The sequence below is a fragment of the Polyodon spathula genome, chromosome 33 (assembly GCF_017654505.1).
Source record: "Polyodon spathula isolate WHYD16114869_AA chromosome 33, ASM1765450v1, whole genome shotgun sequence".
NCBI lineage: Eukaryota > Metazoa > Chordata > Actinopteri > Acipenseriformes > Polyodontidae > Polyodon > Polyodon spathula.
The window spans coordinates 6105965-6125920 of record NC_054566.1 but is presented as its reverse complement, the minus strand read 5'-3'; the positions used below and the strand labels follow the sequence as shown (position 1 = coordinate 6125920).

Here is a 19956-nt window from a genome sequence, read left to right as displayed (position 1 = left end):
GAAGGTAGCCCCGGGCCCTGGTAGCTGCTGCCGAGGTCCTTGAGCCCTGCCCCGACTTGCTGAGGCCAGCCCCGGGGCGGTGGCAGGGACCCCGGGGCGGTGGAAGCTGCTGCGGGAGTCCTGGAGCACTCCCCGGGCGTCCAAACCCCGGTTCCCCCTGCCTACTTGACCATGCGCACGACTCTGGTCATGTAAGCATCCGTATGGAGGTCCGTGCACATGGTCATGTAGATTTGAGAAATTTCCTATTTTAACATTGCATGACCACAGTCATGAGTTTTTTGCCTCCGCCAGAGACTGTTTTTCAAAAAGCATGGTCATGTCGCCTATCTTTTACATTGGATGACCATAGCCACCGAGGCTCCGTTTATGGAAATCTGCCTAGGGCGCGATCCGAAGGCTCCTGCCGGGCGGCGGTGGGGGTTTCCCGGCCAGAACCGGCACCCGACCCCCCCGAGGACAACGGGGGGGTTCGCGGGGATTTTCGCCAACACGGTTTTTTGATCAAAACGAAACGACTAAGTCAGGACGGAAGTTGCTTATGGACGTGTGGCCGAGGCTCAGGCCTTCTTGGGAGCCTCGTAGGGGGGGTGGAGGTGGCTGCTCACTACTTTTCCCCAGTTCTAATTAGATCTTGCAAGGACCCAGGCCGGCAGCTGACGAGCGGTTAGTCGCAGTTGCACGCGGCAAGGATGGGCATTGGTCCAGATCCCGCGTTTGTCTTCCAGGAGCCCGGAAGGGTCACCGAGAGCTGATGCTGCACCGCCAGAAAGTGCAAGATGCAAGGCAGGAACAGTTGATCCCCAACGAAAATCTGAAGCACTTCAATGAGAGGTGTGGGGAGCTAATCCCTCAAATGCTGGAGCTCTGTGAGAGTTGTGCAATGTAGGTACCCTGATCGGGCTACTCTGCGGGCGTATGATGCTGCACAACGGACACAGGCGGGGTGTCCTGATGAACATGAAGGCCAGTGAAGTAGAGGGAGCCAAACAGTTTGAAGATAATTTCCACATCCGCGTGTCCGATCACAAGACCGCGGGGACATATGGCGTGGCAGTTATGGTGGTGTCTAAGCAGGAGCACGACTGGCTGCTTAGGTACAGTGCTCTGAGGGTCTCCTTGCAGACACAAGCCTCCTTCTATGTCCATGACCAAGCCCCTGCCAATCACCAGCGGGCGAGGCTTCTTATTGAGGAGAGCCTGGGGCTCAGTCCTGCATTGTAGACCCTGTTTTGAACCTAATTGGGGTTGGGGTTAGGGTTAGGGTTAGGGTTAGGGTTTGGGTTAAGGTTAGAGATAGGGATTTTTGGGGGTTAGGGTTAGGTATGGGTTAGGTTTAAGGTTAGAGTTATGCTTAGGATGAAGGTTAGGGTGTTAGGGTTTAGGGTTAGGGTCATACTAGTATCCGAGCTCCACGAAGCCAAACCTGGGCAGTATGAGCTATCTCGTTCCACACGTGAAGTTTGCAGGGATAATAACATCAATAGGCTGAGACCTTGTGAATCACAGTCACTCAGCATGTCTGTCGTACCTACTTTGCTTAGGCACTAATATATCTAACTCCCTGGAACTCAAAGCCGGCTTGGAGAAGTTGGTGGGGACTACGGGACTTAGCCGCTAATGGAGCCACGAAGGGCCGTCCTGCCTCCCTGGAAAAAACAAAAACGGGAATTAAGCCCCCATCCCGAGTCGTACCTACAGCCTTCCGCAGCTTAAAGACGAACAAGACTCTGGTCAACTAAGTTTTACGTGACCAGAGCCGCCTTGGTACGTTTACATGAAAAGAGGCCCGTTGGTCCTAAAGCCAAGGCAGGCTCTAGATGCCGCGGGGGGGGAGTGTGTTTTAAATCCCGTTTTGTTTTACTTTTTTCCAACGGCCTCTGGGCTCTTTCTACAGGGTCTCTGGGACCTGTGCTCGCCGGGCGAATGTCAGAATGTCGATCAGAAGGGACTTGGGCCCCCCACGGTCGACGCCGAGGAGATTTTCTTCCGTACTCCACATTTCGCACGCCCGCCAGGGCAGGCGACGATTCGGCGCTGGGTTCTTCCCTCTTCACTCGCCGTTACTGGGGGAATCCTGGTTAGTTTCTTTTCCTCCGCTTAGTAATATGCTTAAATTCAGCGGGTCGTCTCGTCTGATCTGAGGTCAGATTCAGAGGCCTGGCAACCCCCCGGAAGAGGGCGAGAGCGGCGTCAGCGACCGTCCGTCCCCCGGAGGGCCGCAAAGGAAGCGATCGTAGGAACTGCGCGCTCCTGTCGGGGGCTGCTCCGCGGGCTTCCGAGCCTTGCGTCTCCGACGACGGCCGCACGGAGCGTGCGGTCGCCGCCTCGGGCCGGGGGGCCTCAAGCGAGGAAGGGGCCGCACCCGCGGACTCCGGCCTCGCCGCACCGAGCTTCCCCCCCACGTGCGGCGGGGTTCTCCTCCAGGTCTGCTTTTAGGGGGACGAAGGGGAGCAGCATCTCCTGCGAAGACGCCCCCAGCCGCGCCCGACCTCACCCCAGGGCGGGGCGGGACGGGCAATTGATGGGAAAAATGACCCTCAGACAGGCATGGCCCTGGGAGCAAACCCGGGGTCGCAAGGTGCGGTCGAAGTGTCTATGATCAGTGTGCCCCTGCAAGTCACATTAATTCTCGCAGCTAGCTGCGTTCTTCATTGACGCACGAGCCAAGTGATCCACCGCCGAGAGTAGTCTTTACGTCCGTGCCCACGCGCGCGGTTCTCTCTTTCAGCTGAAAACTTTGGACAAGTAAATGCTTCGGGCCCCGCGGGACACAGAGGCAAGGGGCGGCCGAAGTGGCCGAGCAAACGCCTCGCTGTGGACGGGCCGACACCGCCCCGAGATCCAACTACGAGCTTTTTAACTGCAGCAACTTTAATATACGCTATTGGAGCTGGAATTACCGTGGCTGCTGGCACCAGACTTGCCCTCCAATGGATCCTCGCGACAAGGATTTAAAGTGTGCTCATTCCAATTGCAGGGCCTCGAAAGAGTCCTGCATTGTTATTTTTCGTCACTACCTCCCCGGGTCGGGAGTGGGTAATTTGCGCGCCTGCTGCCTTCCTTGGATGTGGTAGCCGTTTCTCAGGCTCCCTCTCTGGAATCGAACCCTGATTCCCCGTTACCCTTTGTCACCAAGGTAGGCGCAGAAACTACCGTCGAAAGTTGATAGGGCAGACATTCGAATGAGTCGGCGCCATCAAGGGGGTGGACGTGCGATCGGCCCGAGGTTATCCAGAGTCACCAAAAGGCGTCCGGGAGGCAAGGCGGCCCCGTGGGCGGTTTTTTTTTTCGGTCTGATAAATGCACGCATCGCCGGCCCCAAGGTCCCCTCCCTTCCTCGTCCCCGGGAGAGGGATGGTGGGGGGGGGGGTAGCAGCAGGGGAAGGTTCAACGCTTGTCGGCATGTATTAGCTCTAGGATTACCACAGTTATCCAAGTAACGGTAGGAGTGATCAAAGGAACCATAACTGATTTAATGAGCCTTTCGCAGGTTCACTGTACAAACTCGTTTGCACTTAGACATGTATGGCTTAATCTTTGAGACAAGCATATGCTACTGGCAGGATCAACCAGGGAGCCGCGAGTCCTCGCGGGTCGCAACGCCAAGCCCTTGCCTCCCTCCCTCCCTCCTGATCCGCCGCCACACCCAGGCCCTCCCGCCGAGGGGAGAGCTTAGGAGGTGACGGGGAGCGGGGTGGGTGGGTTTGAAAAGAGCAGACGAAGGTGGCCAGAGCACGTGTTCTGCCGCTCGGCCCTCGCCCGCGAGAGCCGACAGAGGGTGCGGACGGAGGAACGCGACGGAGCCCGCCCGCCAAGGCGGGTGGGGGCTCGGGCACGGCGGTCAGGTACGTCGGTCTGGGCACTTCAGTCTGGGGTGTCGGTCCGGGCGCGTCAGTCGGGCGGGCACCGTCGCCGGAGCAGTGGGCGCCGCTCGCAGACGGCTTGGAGACGGCTCGGGGACGGCTTGGGGACGGCTCGGGCACGGCGGTCCGGGCGCGTCAGTCCGGGGCGTCGGTCTGGGCGCGTCAGGCGGGTCATTCCCCGGGGGCTTGAGACGGAACAACTGAGACTGCCTTGCGGACATATCAGCCTCACCGGGAAGGGGCGCTGCGCCGAACAAACAGGCGCACCTCATATCAAGCGTGTCCGAGAGATCCGATAGATTGGGACCTGGGGGGAGGAACTACCGTGCATGAACACCGGAGCGAGGCCGGCCCGCAGGGGCCCTCCTTCGTCAGACTGCGACAGCCAATCGTTATTACACGGAGAAGTGGAGGGACTGACGGTCTGATCCTAACCATCGGGGACCTAGCCCGGGCAGGAGAACTGCAACACGAGCAAGTGTGAGGCTAGCCGGGACTACTGGAACATAGCCCCGGCTCGGGAACCGTCAACCCCAGCCGCGAACAACCGCACCTAACCGGGGTCCAGCCGCCTGCCTGGACCCTTCCCCTGGGCAGAGAACCACAGCCCGTGCAAGTCCGGGGTTGCCCAAGGCTCCTGGGAGCCATCCGAGGGGCGGGGGGACGTCCGAACCTAGCCGCGAACAAGCGCACCAAACCCGGCTTCCTTCAGTGCACCCCCCGCTATGAAGTGAAAAAAAAGATCCAACTTGAACCGGGGGAAGGTGGTGAGCAGCCATCTCCACCCCGCCAAAAAGGCTCCCAAGCCAGCCTGAGACTCTGCCACAAGTCCATAGGTGACTTCCGCCCTGACTTAGTCGTTTCATTTTGATCAAAAGACCGTGTTGGCGAAAATCTCCGGAGCCGAAGGGAGTGAGGTGCTGATTCTGGCCGGGAAACCCCCACCGCCGCCCCGCGAGAGCCTTCGGATCGCACCCTACACAAACTTCCATTGTCGGAGCCTTGGTGGCTATGGTCATGTCATGTTAAAGATAGGAAATTTCCCAAATCTACATGACCATGTTCACGGGCCGCCAGACGGAGAAGGTAGAGCTTACATGACCATAACCATGGCTTAGGCGCAACGCTCTGGTGTTGTAGCAGCCCGGCCCGGACCGAGGTTTTGATGCCCGGGAAGGGCTCCAGGAGCCCGGCAGCAGCTCCCACAGCCCGGTGCTACTTTCCACGGCCGTGTCAGGGCTCCAGGACCTCGGCAGCAGCGCCCACCTCGGGTCGGTCGCTTATACGGCCCCTTGGAGGGCTCAGTAAGCCGGGTCAGGGCTCCAGGACCTTAGCAGCAGCTCCCACGGGCCAGGGCTACCTTCCACGGCCGGGGCAGGGCTCCAGGGCCGCGGCAGCATCTTCCACGGCCCAGGGCTACCTTCCACTGCCGTGCCAGGGCTCCAGGACCTCGGCAGCAACTCCCACCTCGGGTCGGTCGCTTCCACCACCCCTTTCCTCCCCATTCCACGGGGGCTCGAGGCGGAACAACTGAGACTGCCTTGCGGACTTATCAGCCTCACCGGGAAGGGACGCTGCGCCAAACAGACAGGCGCACCTCATATCAAGCGTGTCCGAGAGACCCGAGAGATTGGGGCCTGGGGGGAGGAACCACCGTGCCTGAACACTGGTGCAAGGCCGGCCTGCATGGGCCCTCCTTCATCGGACTGTGACAGCCAATTGTTATTAGACGGAGAAGCGGAGGGACGGACGGTCCGATCCGAACCACCGGAGAACTGCAACGCGAGCAAGTGTGATGCTAGCCGGGACTCCTGGAACATAGCACCGGCTCCGGGGGGAACCGTCAACCCCACCTGCGAACAACCGCACGTAACCATGGTCCAGCCGCCTGCCTGGATCCGTCACCTCGGCAGCAGCTCCCACCTCGGGTCGCTCACTTCCACCACCCCTTGGGGTGCTCAGCAAGCCGGGAAAGGGCTCCAGGACCTTGGCAGCAGCTCCCACGGCCCACTACTGGCTCCCTCCGACCCTTGCTACCTTACACAGCCCGGGCAGGGCTCCAGAACCCCAGCAGCACCTTCCCCGGCTGGACCCGCCAAAAATAGCCGACTATTAAGCCCTCGCCCCCCGCGGTGTCAGTAGCATTCCCCACCTTCCGCAACAAGGTGAACCAAAATCGGCATAGCACTCCAGGTCATGGTCACACCACATCAGGGTCCAGACGGGACAGACCGGGCGGGCGCCGAACACTGGGGAACAGCGTCCGTCCGGGCCTGATCCTGCCCGGCGCGAGACCTCCAAGGCCAGCCGTCCACTGACGGATCAATGGCCGGACGCAGACGAGGAACGCACTCTGGAAGGACAGACCGTGTGGGCGCCGAATACTGGGGAACGGCGTCTGTCCGGGCCTGGGGCGGATCAGGGGCTGGACGCAGACGAGGAACCAGAGCCAATACCATGCACGAACGTAGCCGGGGACCCGGGAAGGTAGCCGGGACCGGCGGTAACTGTCACAATCCAGATTGCAACACGCCCCACACTACGGCCGTCAAGACCAAGACCCCAAAGTCAGATCCCCAGCCACAATTTCACCACCCACCATTGTCGAAAAAGGAGTTTTTTTATATTGAAAAATCAGAACCGTCACTAACCCTAAACCTGAACCTTACCCTAACCCTAACCCTAACCACAAACCACAGAACTGCAGAAATTAAGGTGCCATTAGTGAACTTCTCATGAGCACTCGACATGCAGGCTCTTTCTTTAAAAATGCAGTAAAAATCTATTTGTTATAGTGACATCTTGGAATTAGTGTCCATGTTTTCCGAACACCTTTGGGAACGTTATAAAGTACTTCAGAGACCATAAAAGCTTCTTTCTTTTTACAACACTATACTTTGTATTTAGCTCAATTTCTTAAAACAAATGTAAAATATTTTCTTATTAGTATGTATTCTGTTTAGTGTTTCCAAACAGATCTATGTATAACAATGTTTTATTCTATTACCTGAGGGACCTTACGATATTTCCTAAGTTTTGTTGAAAAATATTGCTGGGGGATACAAATTAAAACTAACTAGACATTGTGTTTGTATTTCTGAACAGCAGCTTGGCACTGTTGGATGTGCTTGGCAGAAACGGCATTGTGTAATGGGGGTATAGCTCAGTGGGAGAGCATTTGACTGCAGATCAAGAAGTTCCTCGGCTCAAATCCGAGTGCCCCCTTTTTTCCTTAATGAAAATACTAAATGTAAGTTAACATTTGAGGTTTAAGCTATGAAGGAAAAATGTAGTAACAAATAATGTTTGGAAAAACAGCAGCAAAGGCATTGACGAAGTTTAAACCGTTTATCTTTGGTTTAAAAGACCGACACCTTACCGCTTGGCCACCACACCCTTCAGGAATGAAGATATCGGAAGATTGCCGTCTCTTGAGAACTCCTCCAGGAAAGGCAATTGGATGGCAGTTTAATATAAAAAGAGTCCATGTCCGAGCTGAAATCAATAGACTTTCAGTTCACAGTGACGTCAATGGTTGCAAAATAGTCAAGGAAACTAGTTAAATAGAAAACAGTGGTCTCCAAATGTATTTAAAATACAAATAGAAAATAGGTTGCCAGAAATGTATGATGAATAAAAATTAGTAAATACTATTTTGTAAGTAGTATTTTTTTTTAAATACTTACCACCATGTACCGGATGTAGTCTACACTGTTTTATTAATTTATTGCTAACAATTAACTCAAAGTTTCAGCACTGCCTTTAATTTTGTTTGCTGTCGCCTGAAGCAAATCAACGGCCGGGCTCACTGGGGAGCTCGAGATGTGAGTGTAAAAAGGCACGACATAGTGGGTCTAATCTACGGTATAGTTTCATGTTTTAGATTGGCTATCGATGTGCCATTCATTCTGGGGCTGTGTAAGGCATTGCAAAATTATGCGACAGGGGCGAGGCTTTGCTTCAATCAGATACGCTGTGGTTTGACTGTGGCGCACTGTACAGATTTCTCCCGCCCTGCTCCGCCCTGCCCGTCCCCTGCAGTCAGACGGCGAACCCGTAACATTTACAGTACGGTGAACGTCAGCGTAATAAACCTTGGGACAGACTTCAGCTGTGTTGATTTCACTCGCAGTGGATTCATTGTCGAGTCCTTGAGATGCGGTGTTTGATCCGCAATTCGCGAATAGACTCCCTCCGCTGTCTGTCTTGTAGGCGGTCCTACGGGGAGTGTCCAGTTTAATTTATTCACTTCCAATGTCGCTTCGATGAACCACTTAAGAAGAAAAATGTAAACACGAAATTCTCAGTAAACATTTCTAAAATAAATAAATAAAACAATTCTAAACACCGGCGCTGATGAATAGCTCCTCTGAATTCACTTATTTTTAGCTTTTATATGCCCAGGGGAAAAGGAAAATAGTTGTCTTTCTCATAAATGTATTGTTTTTCAATAAAACTCAAACTGCTAACTCTAAAACCAGGAAATTAAACATGTTCTTTATTGATACAGAATGTTTAAAACGGAGACTATAAAGTATCCCAATGTCATTTTAAAATGTATTTATAATTATGTCTTTGAAAAGGGTATAGATTATTTCTGTAATTAATATAGGCTGTTTTTTTATGAGTGTAAATCTGTAACTTCATTATTATGTGATTATTTAACAGACGCCTTTACTCAAGATGACTTAGAGACTAGAGTGCGTGAGCAATGCATCAGCTGCAGAGTCACTTCCAACAACGAGACTGAGCACAAGAGGTCAAGCTACACGAGGGGTTTGAACCGGTAACCTCCTGGTTACAGCTGTGGCTGGTGCTTTCCGGTGTTCCTGAAACTTGCTACATGCCTTTACTCGTGTCTCTATCTCCTCATCTAGTTTGGGCCACCAGAAATAACTTCTGGCCAGAGCCTTCATGCGCGAAACCCCTGAATGGCACTGATGCAGCTGTTCCAACACAGCCTGTCGTCCTCACTTTGGGATGATGACACGTGCCCCCCACAAGACACAACCATCTTACACACTCAATTCTGTCTTCCTAGCAGAGTAAGGTGTAAAATCTGTTCCTTCCCCCTGCTGTGGCCACCCCCTTAAAACGTACTCTCTCGATCTAAACAGTATGGTGGTATCCACACTCTCACCTCCTCTGCAGTCACCATCGCTATGTCTTCCATTATCAGCACCCTGTCTTCCAGACATGTGGATTGGGAAGTGTCCGGCAGTGGCACACAACTCAAGGCGTCTGCGTTGCCGTGGTCCTTACCCGCCTTGTAGACTATCACGTACTCATACGCCCGCAATGTCACTGCCCACCTCTGGATCCTCAGTGACACCATCTGTGGAACAGCCTTAATTTCTTTGAAGAGTGAAAGAAGCGGTTTATGATCTGTGCATATGGTGAACTTTCTACCATAGAGATACTTGTGAAACCGTTGCACCCCGAAAATCACAGCCAATCCCTCTTTATCAAGCTGAGAGTAGTTTTGTTCAGCTGATGTGAGTGTTCTTGACATAAAACCTATGGGTCTCTCCCATCCATCTGGCATGAGGTGTGAAAGTACTGTGCCTATCCCGTAGGGGGAGGTGTCACAGGACAGAATCAGCTCTTTCTCACTGTCGTAATGCACAAGTATATCTGTGGATTGCATGAGCTTTTTAGATTTCTCAAAAGCAGCCTCCTGCTCTTTTTTCCATTGCCATTTTGTGTCTTTTCTCAACAATTTGTGCAGTGGAGCCAACAGTGTTGACAGGTTAGGTAAAAACCTGTTATAATAGTTCAACAGTCCTAAGTAAGCCTTAACCTCTGTTATGTTGGTAGGTGCAGGTGCATTTTGGATAGATTGTACCTTGTTCTTGTGGGTGCAGTCCTGTGGCATCCACTTTGTGACCCAGAAACTCAGCCTCACTTCCCGGAAAGGTACACTTACTTCCTTTAGCCGTAGGCCTGCCTCCTCCACTCTCTGAAGTACCTCGCTTAGCATCTGCAGGTGCTCCTGATCATTCTTGCCCGTCACCATGATGTCATCCAGGTAAATGGCTACATGGGGAATTCCCTGCAGCAAACCCTCTATAATTCTCTGAAAGATAGCTGGACTGGATGAAACCCCGAATGGAAGACGGTTTACAGTAAATAACCCTTTGTGTGTGTTTATAGTTACGTACTTTTTTGATTCCTCATCCAATATTACCTGTTGGCAGGCATGACTCGTGTCCAATTTGCTGAATTTTGCCCCTCCTGAGAGCTTTGCAAAAAGATCTTGAATTCTGGGAATAGGATACTGTTCCAGTTTTACAGTAAATTTTTAATCTACGCAAATCCTCACAGAGTTATCAGGCTTTAGCACTGGGACTATGGGAGCTGCCCACTCAGAGAATTTCACTGGTTCAATTATTTTGTCTCTCAAGAGGTGGTCCAGCTCAGCCTCCACCTTCAGTTTCATAGCATAAGGCACAGGTCTTGGCTTAAAGAACCTTGGTGTTGCCTCTTTGTCAACATATATTTTAGCCGGTGGGCCTCGCAATGTCCCCAATTCCTCTTTGAATACATTCTCATGTTTCTTCAACACATCGTGGAGTGTTGTTTTGTCTCTACCTATCTGGTTTACAGTGTCCAAGTTTAATTCTAACTCCTTAATCCAACCGCGGCCCAGTAGGTTTGGTCCTTTGCCAGACACTACTACTACAGGCAGCTGTTTAACAGTCTCTCTGTACTGTACAGTTAAGTTTGCAGTACCCAATGTTTTCACTCTTTCGCCTGCATAGGTTCTGAGATGCAGGGAACATGTCTTTAGCTCAGGTTGTTTTGCCCCATTCTTTAGTTTTGTGTACTTTGTTTCATTCATAATTGTAACACTGGACACCGTGTCAACCTCAAATTGCACATCCGACTTATTGACTTTTAACTGTAATGTGATAGGCGCTACCTTGGGAATGTTTGTCTCTGTTATGTTATTCATAATGAACACGTCTTCACCGTCACTTGCATCTGTTTCAGATTTTTGCTAATGTGATGAGCCCCATGTTTTTTTCCACTTTTCCGTGCTTTTTTCCTCCCCCTCTAGGTTTGGTTTTCTCCACAGGTGAGTTTGCCCTGCACGCCTTCCTGATGTGCCCCTTTTTTCCGCATCTGTGACATATTTCCTTAAGAAAACGACAGTTATTCGCCATGTGCTCACCACCGCATCTATAACATGCCCTCATAGTTCCGCCAGTTCATGGTTCCCTCCAAGTTTTTAGCTTTTGCACTGTAGCCTGGCTAACATGTTTCCAGTTTGCACCATTGCTTCCTTTGCTTTGCCATTGTAAATCCTGAACGTCTTTGTTCGCTGTCTCCAATGCCTGAGCAAGCTTCAGTGCTTTTTCAAATGTTAACTCAGTTTCTGCTAACAGCCTGCGCTGAATACAACCATCGTCTATACCACAGACTAGCCCCTCCCGTAACATTTCTTTTAGCCTATCTCCATAGTTGCAATGTTGAGCCAGTTCTCTTAGCCCTGCCACATATTCAGTCACACTCTCATTTGCCTGTTTGTTTCTCGAGTTAAATTTAAAGCGTTTATGATTTCGCTGGGCTTTGGGTTGTAGTGCTTTTTCAACAGTTCAACTAAATCGTCAAACGATTTGTCCCCTGGCTTATCTGGGCTTAACAAATTTCTCATCAGACTATATGTCTGGCTTCTCACCGAATTTAAGAGAATCGCCTTTTTTTTATTGCCGTTGTCAATCTCATTTGCTTCAAAAAAATGCGACAGCACTTCGCAATATTCCTCCCATGTCTGTAGCTGACTATCAAACGGCCCGGTTGTTCCTACCGTGGCAGCCCTCTCTCTGCGTGCTCAGCCCTCTGTCGCTGCGTGCTCAGCCCTCTGTCGCTGCGTGCTCAGCCCTCTGTCTCTGCGTGCTCAGCCCTCTGTCGCTGCGTGCTCAGCCCTCTGTCTCTGCGTTAACCAGCCCTCTGTCTCTGCGTGAACAATCCTCTGTCTCTGTGTGCTCAGCCCTCTGTCGCTGCGTGGTCAGCCCTCTGTCTCTGCGTGTATGTCCCTGCGTGCAGCCCTACTGTCGCTGCGTGCTCAGCCCTCTGTCTGCTGCGTGCATCAGCCCTCTGTCGCTGCGTGCTCGGCCCTCTGTCGCTGCGTGACCAGCCCTCTGTCGCTGCGTGCTCAGCCCTCTGTCGCTGCGTGCTCAGCCCTCTGTCGCTGCGTGCTCAGCCCTCTGTCGCTGCGTGCTCAGCCCTCTGTCGCTGCGTGCTCAGCCCTCTGTCGCTGCGTGCTCAGCCCTCTGTCGCTGCGTGCTCAGCCCTCTGTCGCTGCGTGCTCAGCCCTCTGTCGCTGCGTGCTCAGCCCTCTGTCGCTGCGTGCTCAGCCCTCTGTCGCTGCGTGCTCAGCCCTCTGTCGCTGCGTGCTCAGCCCTCTGTCGCTGCGTGCTCAGCCCTCTGTCTCTGCGTGCTCAGCCCTCTGTCGCTGCGTGCTCAGCCCTCTGTCTCTGCGTGCTCAGCCCTCTGTCTCTGCGTGCTCAGCCCTCTGTCGCTGCGTGCTCAGCCCTCTGTCGCTGCGTGCTCAGCCCTCTGTCGCTGCGTGCTCAGCCCTCTGTCGCTGCGTGATCAGCCCTCTGTCGCTGCGTGCTCAGCCCTCTGTCTCTGCGTGCTCAGCCCTCTGTCTCTGCGTGCTCAGCCCTCTGTCTCTGCGTGCTCAGCCCTCTGTCGCTGCGTGCTCAGCCCTCTGTCGCTGCGTGCTCAGCCCTCTGTCGCTGCGTGCTCAGCCCTCTGTCGCTGCGTGCTCAGCCCTCTGTCTCTGCGTGCTCAGCCCTCTGTCGCTGCGTGCTCAGCCCTCTGTCGCTGCGTGCTCAGCCCTCTGTCCGCTGCGTGCTCAGCCCTCTGTCGCTGCGTGCTCAGCCCTCTGTCGCTGCGTGCTCAGCCCTCTGTCGCTGCGTGCTCAGCCCTCTGTCTCTGCGTGCTCAGCCCTCTGTCTCTGCGTGATCAGCCCTCTGTCGCTGGTTGACCACAGTCGTTGAAAGTTTCGAGCACGTGATCGCTGGTTGACCACAGTCGTTGAAAGTTTCGAGCGCGTGATTTGTACCAGAGCTGATGAAACGCGTTTGTGCAAAACATTCTTGAACAAAAATTATTATTGCAAAGTAAAATCTGAAATTTGAAAAACACCGTCGATTGTAAAAAAAAAAAAAAAAAAAACGTTTCTCCTAACAGTGAAGGTAAGTGCTGAGTTATTAATTACACTGAGTGAAATATATGTGCTTATATATAGTTTACGAACTTGTAACGTTTGGAAATGTAAAATATGTTCAGACTGAAAACCAAAACATTCTCATTTCATTTAGTTCAGGTTTCCGATAGTTTATTAAAATATTGCATGTTGACTGTGTGATTATATGGCTATATGATTATTTTTTTACATACATGTCCAGTTAAACTGTTAGCCGTGTTTGACCTTTTTTCTCTAGTGCAAAATTAGCAAATTTCCCCAAGACAATAATTCAGTAAAAGCAAATATCAACAGTTTGCACGCTGTTAAATGTACTTTTGACAAGAGAAAACAAAACCGTGACATCAAACGGCTATAGAACAGTGTGTGTTTATATACAGTACACACACACACACACACACACACACACACACGTTATAATTACACCTTTCTTACACGCACACGTTATAATTACACCTTTCTTACACGCACACTTTATAATTATACCTTTCTTACACACACACACGTATGTTATAATTAACCTTTCTTTAAATCTCTAGAAATGGATGCCCAGTAGTTGGATTACCAGTAGTTTTGATTATGAAATTCTTGCTGAAATCGGCGAAGGAGCGAACGGGAAAGTTTACAAAGCCAGGAATTTAAAGAAGCAGCTCAACTTTGTGGCAATAAAAAAAATAAAGCTGGAAGGTGCAGATCGAAACGGAATCCCTCCGTTCGTGATACGAGAGGTGGCCGTCTTGAGAAAGATGCACACTCTGGAGCACCCGAACATTGTCAGGTAATGTTATCTGCTTGAGTCTTCATTGAATTAATAATGCATATCAACCCAACCTGTGTGATAAAAACACTGCCCAATGCCGCTCAATAGTTTACTATTTGTAAGACAATATATTCTGTAGACCCCGCTGAAGTTAGGCTGATATTGGATAGTCGCGTGGATATTCAATATTCGCGCAAAACACTAATTATTTAACATAGTGAAAGATGTCAAAGAGAAATTTAAGCCATGCCTTGCTGATTTGAGAGTTAGCAATCTGTAGTTATTAACACGAAAATTACGCATTCATATTGACTTTACATTGTACAGTGGGTCACGCCATATAATGGTTCATAGCTCCTACATAAGAACTCACACAATAATGCTGTTTCACGCAGACATATTGCATTGTTATTAGTCTGGTTTTATGAACACGAAATGTACAAGTTAAAAGCCATAGCCTGCCTCGCTTATTTATTATGTGCAAACTCGCAAGCGAATATAATGCAATGGCTTTGCAACAAATGAACAAAATGCATTAACTCTTCATTCTTGGTGTGTTTGCCTGAGTGTGTATATATACAATGTAAATATCTGTGTGTGTGTGTGTGTGTATATATATATATATATGTTTTGTGTTTTTTTTTTATGTATAGTGTTTTGCACGAATACAGAATATCCACCCGACTATCCAATATCAGCCTAACTGCAGCGGGGCTTTTCTGCAGCATGCATGTTGTTGTATAAACACGATAAAGTTGCACTGTTGTATTTTTCTACACCTATTCCGATGCTATCTTTTGGTAGCATTCAAAGCTGATTTACAGCAGATAATGTAATCAATTCAAATTTAATTATAGCTGGGCCTTCCCACACTGATTGAAGCTCTTGGGTTCGCACAGTACACAGACGCTGCCCTGCCGCAGATATAAGGAGAACATGCAGCCAGTGCTGTCGTTTTAACCAATTGTGAGACAAATTATGCTGGAAAAGTAATAAAGTCTATTCTTGCACATTTGTTGCAGGCTGCTTGATGTGTTCGCTTTGTGCAGTGTGCATGAGTTAGATCTGTCTCTAGTGTTTGAGCATATTGACCTGGATTTAGCATCCTACCTGAAGAATGTGCCCAAGTGTGCCGTGAAAAGATTCAGGTAATAACCATGGCAAAAAAATCCACCAGTCCTTTCTTTTCACTTTTTAAAATGCAGGCTTCCCCCCGTGCAGCGTTCATCAGGACATGCCCTCTGAATTGATCCATAGAAACTGCAGCTTGTCATTTCTGTTCAGGACTTGACGTGTCAGTTGCTGAGTGGTCTGGATTTCCTGCACACCCACATGGTAATTCACTGGGATCTGAAGCTGGAGAACATTCTGATCAGCAGCTGGGGACAGATTTAAGTGGCGGACTTCGGCCTGGCGCGCCTCTGCAGCTTCAACATGGCGCTGACGCCCAAAGTAAGTCTGGAGAAAAAAGAGCCCTTTTGCAAGATTGGGAGGACTGGGCTGAGAATTGTTTTTAAGCCAGGGTTAAACAGCACTGTAAGTCTGAACGGGCGTTGCTTGCAGTATTACTGCGTGCAGCTGTTGCAGTTTTTTTTTCTGTCCCTCGTTGCAGGTCGTCACATTGTGGTACAGCGCTCCGGAGGTGCTGCTTTACTCCAGCTAGCTCTCATCTGTGGATATGTGGAGCGCTGGCTGTATATTTGCTGAGCTGCACCTGCTCAGGTAAGAGAGAGCTGCATCCAGGCTTTTTGCGCTACATTTGAGTTGATAGGTAGTATTCAAAGCAATACCTCCTGAGGGCAGCATGACTTAAGGTGTGAAAAGTAAGGAGGACAGCCCCTGGACCCCCCTGTGTGTTTCTGCTGGTTTTCATTCCACGAGCTCTCAGTTTCTTAACTGGACCCTTCATTGAACGGATCATTAGCTTTCTTAGATCATTTTTAATTGTTCTTGGCTCCTAAAAGTTGCAGAGTTCAAGTTATAAACAATATTTTAGATTAAGTGGAAGTTTTATTGGGATTCACCAAACAAGCAAAGATATTGTCGAGGGCCTGCTATTGTGTAAGTTGTAAAACAAAGTCAGGAATGTGTTTGTGTTGTGTGTGAAACATCCCAGCAGCACCAAGCACAGACAGAGTTTACCAGAGTATGAGAAATATTTATACAGCATTTTCTGTCAAGTTCACCGGACTGTTTGAAAAGAAAAATAATAATAATAATAATAATAATAATAATAATAATAATAATAATAATAATAATAATAAATGTTGCACTTTAAAATACTTTAACAAGTTAATAAACAAAAAAGGATCAAAGAAGGAATTTGTAAAGAAACACAATGGAGATTGCAGTAAGTTGTATATATAAATGTATAATAATAAAATCATTTTGTTGAAAATATCAGTTCAGCTATACTGCTGCTGTCCAGCTGTCTTCTGATGTACCGGACTTCCAATCAGACTAATACTGGTACCATGACTGTATAATTACTGCTAATAATAATAACAATAACACTGTTGTATGTACAGGCATGATCAGTAACTAGGATCTATAGCGATTGCAAGCCCAACCTTTATTTTACAACGGAGTTGCCAGAGGTCAGGGTGGTGAACTTTTATCAAAGCAAGCCCTGTTTTGTAACGGGAGCGCCCATCTCTAGCATGTCCAATAGGAATGCACGGGCTGGGTCATGTGTTTATTTCCAGTCTCGTGCATCGTTTCCAAGTCATCTCTGGTGTGGATTGATGTTTGGAGACTTCGCTCGCGTCGCTCTGTCCGGTGTGGAGGCAGCCTTACCTTAAACAGATTCCCGCTTCAAGCCAGTATTACAAATAATAATAGAATAATATAAAAAAAACATTTAACGAGAGTCATTTTTTAAGGTAATTAAACAGGCGCTGTGTTCTGTGTAAATGACCATTTGTTTTTGATTGTGTAATGATTGTAACAAACACTCCAACCGCACAGTTTAAAAGTATTTCATTTCCAGTGAAGTAACACACTGAAAACCTATACTAAGGAGTTTCTTCATTTAACGTACCTGTCACAAATACCAGCTGTTTTTTTTTTCATGACGTGGAGTTTGTCAAGTTTTAAATGTACTTGAAGTAAAAAAAAAAAGCATTTTTTTTTGTGTCTGTAACATACCAAATATTAAACATCAATCTCAATAAAACAGCTTTTCATCCTCAAGAAACTCAAACAAATATTACATTGCCTATTGGTGCCGAGTACTGGAGTCTCCCAGATTTATAAGTTTGGCACGGTGCGTCTCCAAACTCTTCCTCCTCCTCCTCAGATCATCCTCTCCCGTGCATCTTCTGCTGTCAGCTGACAAGTGATCAGCGGATATCCTAGCATGCCTTTCTTCTTAATACATGACATCACCCACCCAATATCTCAGAACAAAAGAAATGGTTTTTTTTCGGTACAATAGTTGAAATTAATCGTAATATTTAAATTAAAAGCAGCCTTCGCAAAATCTCATTTTAGATGGGCGGATGGCGCCGGTCGCTGGCTTATTTTGAAAACCTTGCTTAACTAAGTTGTGTAGAGCTCAGTTGCAATGATAACCAGAAGACACAGGGGGAGTTCCCCCAGGACCAGGGCTGGGAAGCCCTGATCTGAAATCTCCAATGAAGGCACTTCAGAAAGTAAAATCCTTTTGAGTTTCATATGTAACATTTAAAAGCTGGCCAGATAGCGTTTGACTAACTATGTGAAATGTGCAGCTAGTGTTGGTGTGCTTAGTCGGCTGATGTCTGGGTTTTTTTTTTTTTTTTTTGTGCTGTTTTTGTGACTTTGTAGGCCATTGCTTTGTGACGATTCAGAACTGCACCAGCTTAAGAAGATATTTCAGTAAGTTTCCAGTTGTCATCCTGTTCAGCCTTTGTTCACATGTAAATATTGAGGTAGGATGGGCGTTTCTGCACACAAAGCTGGTCTTTTGTGATAGAAGTAACCGCCTGTATAGTGGGGGTGGTGTTCAGTGGTAAATAGATATGCTGCTTGTCCTTGTAATGAAGCTGTGGCAGGTTTTGCATGCTATAGTCCAGCCAGCTGAGTGCAGGTGCTGTTTCACGGCTCCCTGGACTACTTATCACATTGAAATATCTCAGCAGATGTGAAAAGCCCATGAGCACATCACTGCGGTTAACATCACTCGCATTCGACACTCACTCCGTTTACTAGCACTCTCGGACACTAAAAGCAGAAGATCAGAGGTTTACATGCGAGTAAAATTGCTGTGTAGTCATCCTACATACATGTAGTGGAGCATGCAAAGCTGTGCAGTGCGTATGCTTACAGCTGTGCTGTGTTCTTAATTCTAACCAATATAACCCGATAACACCCCCCCACCCCGATGCAAAAAAAAAATGCAATCGGTCGATAGCCAATATTGACCGGGGGGAAGAAAAAACCCATAGAAATGGTTAAGCAATTCACGATGACTTTACCTTTATAACCCTTTGCAGTCCATTTATTCAGCGTTCGGCAGGGGTGTCGGGTCCAATTTATTTTACACACGCTATTTAATTTTTTTCAGTAAAACAGGTTTAAACGCATAGCATGCAAAACGACATCAGTACTGCATCTCCAGCCAAGCCCCACACCTTGTTCGCTATGTTATTCACATACCTCTTTATAAAGGTGCATACTGATAAATCCTCTCCGGCCACTAGTTTTTATCACCACGATCCAAGTCATTATTTTATTACTATAACATAAAAGCTCTGGAAATGTCTGTGATATTCTTTGAGCGCTGGGTGCGGAGGCAGCTATCTCCTTTTTTGTGCCCTTGTTATCTCTGTGGTGATGTCGGAATGTTGGACCTGGTCCCACATAGGACCTTAAAGGGTTAAAACCTACTACAGAAATAATAATAAATGCATTTCCCAGTGCTGCTGGGCAACGTCCCGCCTTCCTGACATCTATCGTGGATTTGTACTGAATACTTTAAACCGGCCCCCCCAACTACTGAGTGACAGCACATTCCTGCATTTCTATTGGAGACTCTGCTGGCGAGATTGAAAACGAGGTTACAGTCGGGAATGGAGGCTTGTTCACAAGATTTAAAGCTGCGTTACAGTTTAGATACGGAGGATTAAAAACAGAATTGTAGTTACTTGTAAAAAAAAAAAAAAAAAAAAAAATGCCTCAACATAAAAATCCCAGAAGAACGTGCCCGTGAACAGAGGGGTTTCACTGTGGAAAACAGCAAAGAAAAGAACGGACAGCATAAGAGTGCAAGTTCTGTCCAGTTACTGCTATACAGATTTTGACTGGAAAAAAAAAACTGCTCAAGCATTTTGGAAAGTGTCCAAAAACACTAATTTCATCCAGTAGATCAAAAACGATGTTTGGGATCCAGCACTATTTCAAGTCCTGCTGTAAACAGTACTGGCGTCGGGATCCAACACTATTTCAAGTCCCTCTGAAAAGGCCAGCGGTTGTATCAACGCTGTTTTCATGTTTGTATGGATAGGTATTGAAGTCCTGGTCAAGTCCGCTGTGTTTATTGTTACAGTACTTGCTCAGGCTGAGTCTCTGCCCCACTTGGCAGACGGTTCCCTTAAAAAGGACTGTTTATTTTCCATAGTCTAATTTTACCTGTGGTCTGGCTGGGTACATGCGGGCTTGCCTGTAAGCTGCCAGGGCTGCATTGTCCTCTGACGTTGTAGCTCTAAGGTGGCTGCACAGTGAGTCTGCAGTGTGTAAAGAAGTGGTCGGCTGATGGCACACGCTTTGGAGGACAGCGTGTGTGCATCTTCGCCACTCCCGAGTCAGCGCGGGGCTGGTAGCGGTGAGCTGAGCCTAAAAATAATTTGAGATTACTAAATTGGGGAGAAAACAAAAATAATTTGTGACCACTAAGTTAAAAAAATAAATAATAATAATTGACTCTTGTATCCCTTATTAGGTTTATCGGAGCCCCCCCCCCCCCCCCCCCCCCCACAAGAAGAATGGCCTGAGAACAGTATCTTAGAGCACAGCTCTTTCTGGAGCGAGACTGGGTCCCATTGCCAACATGGACAAGCTGGGCAAAGACCTCCTGCTGGTATGTACCTGCCAGGAACAGCGGTGTCGTTTGAAACCCGATGCCATGCTGTAAC

At 48.8% G+C, this 19956-nt stretch overlaps 2 non-coding genes and 1 pseudogene across 2 annotated transcripts; 2 read left to right on the top strand and 1 right to left on the bottom strand.

Moving 5' to 3' along the window:
• Positions 1-2534: 2534 nt before the first annotated feature.
• Positions 2535-2690, bottom strand: LOC121303594. The gene has a single exon (XR_005947819.1). It is a non-coding gene; the product is annotated as a 5.8S ribosomal RNA (ribosomal RNA).
• A 4328-nt stretch (positions 2691-7018) lies between these two features.
• trnac-gca lies at positions 7019-7091 on the top strand. The gene has a single exon. It is a non-coding gene; the product is annotated as a tRNA-Cys (tRNA).
• Positions 7092-13628: 6537 nt separating this feature from the next.
• LOC121303540 lies at positions 13629-17705 on the top strand (annotated as a pseudogene).
• Positions 17706-19956: the final 2251 nt, after the last annotated feature.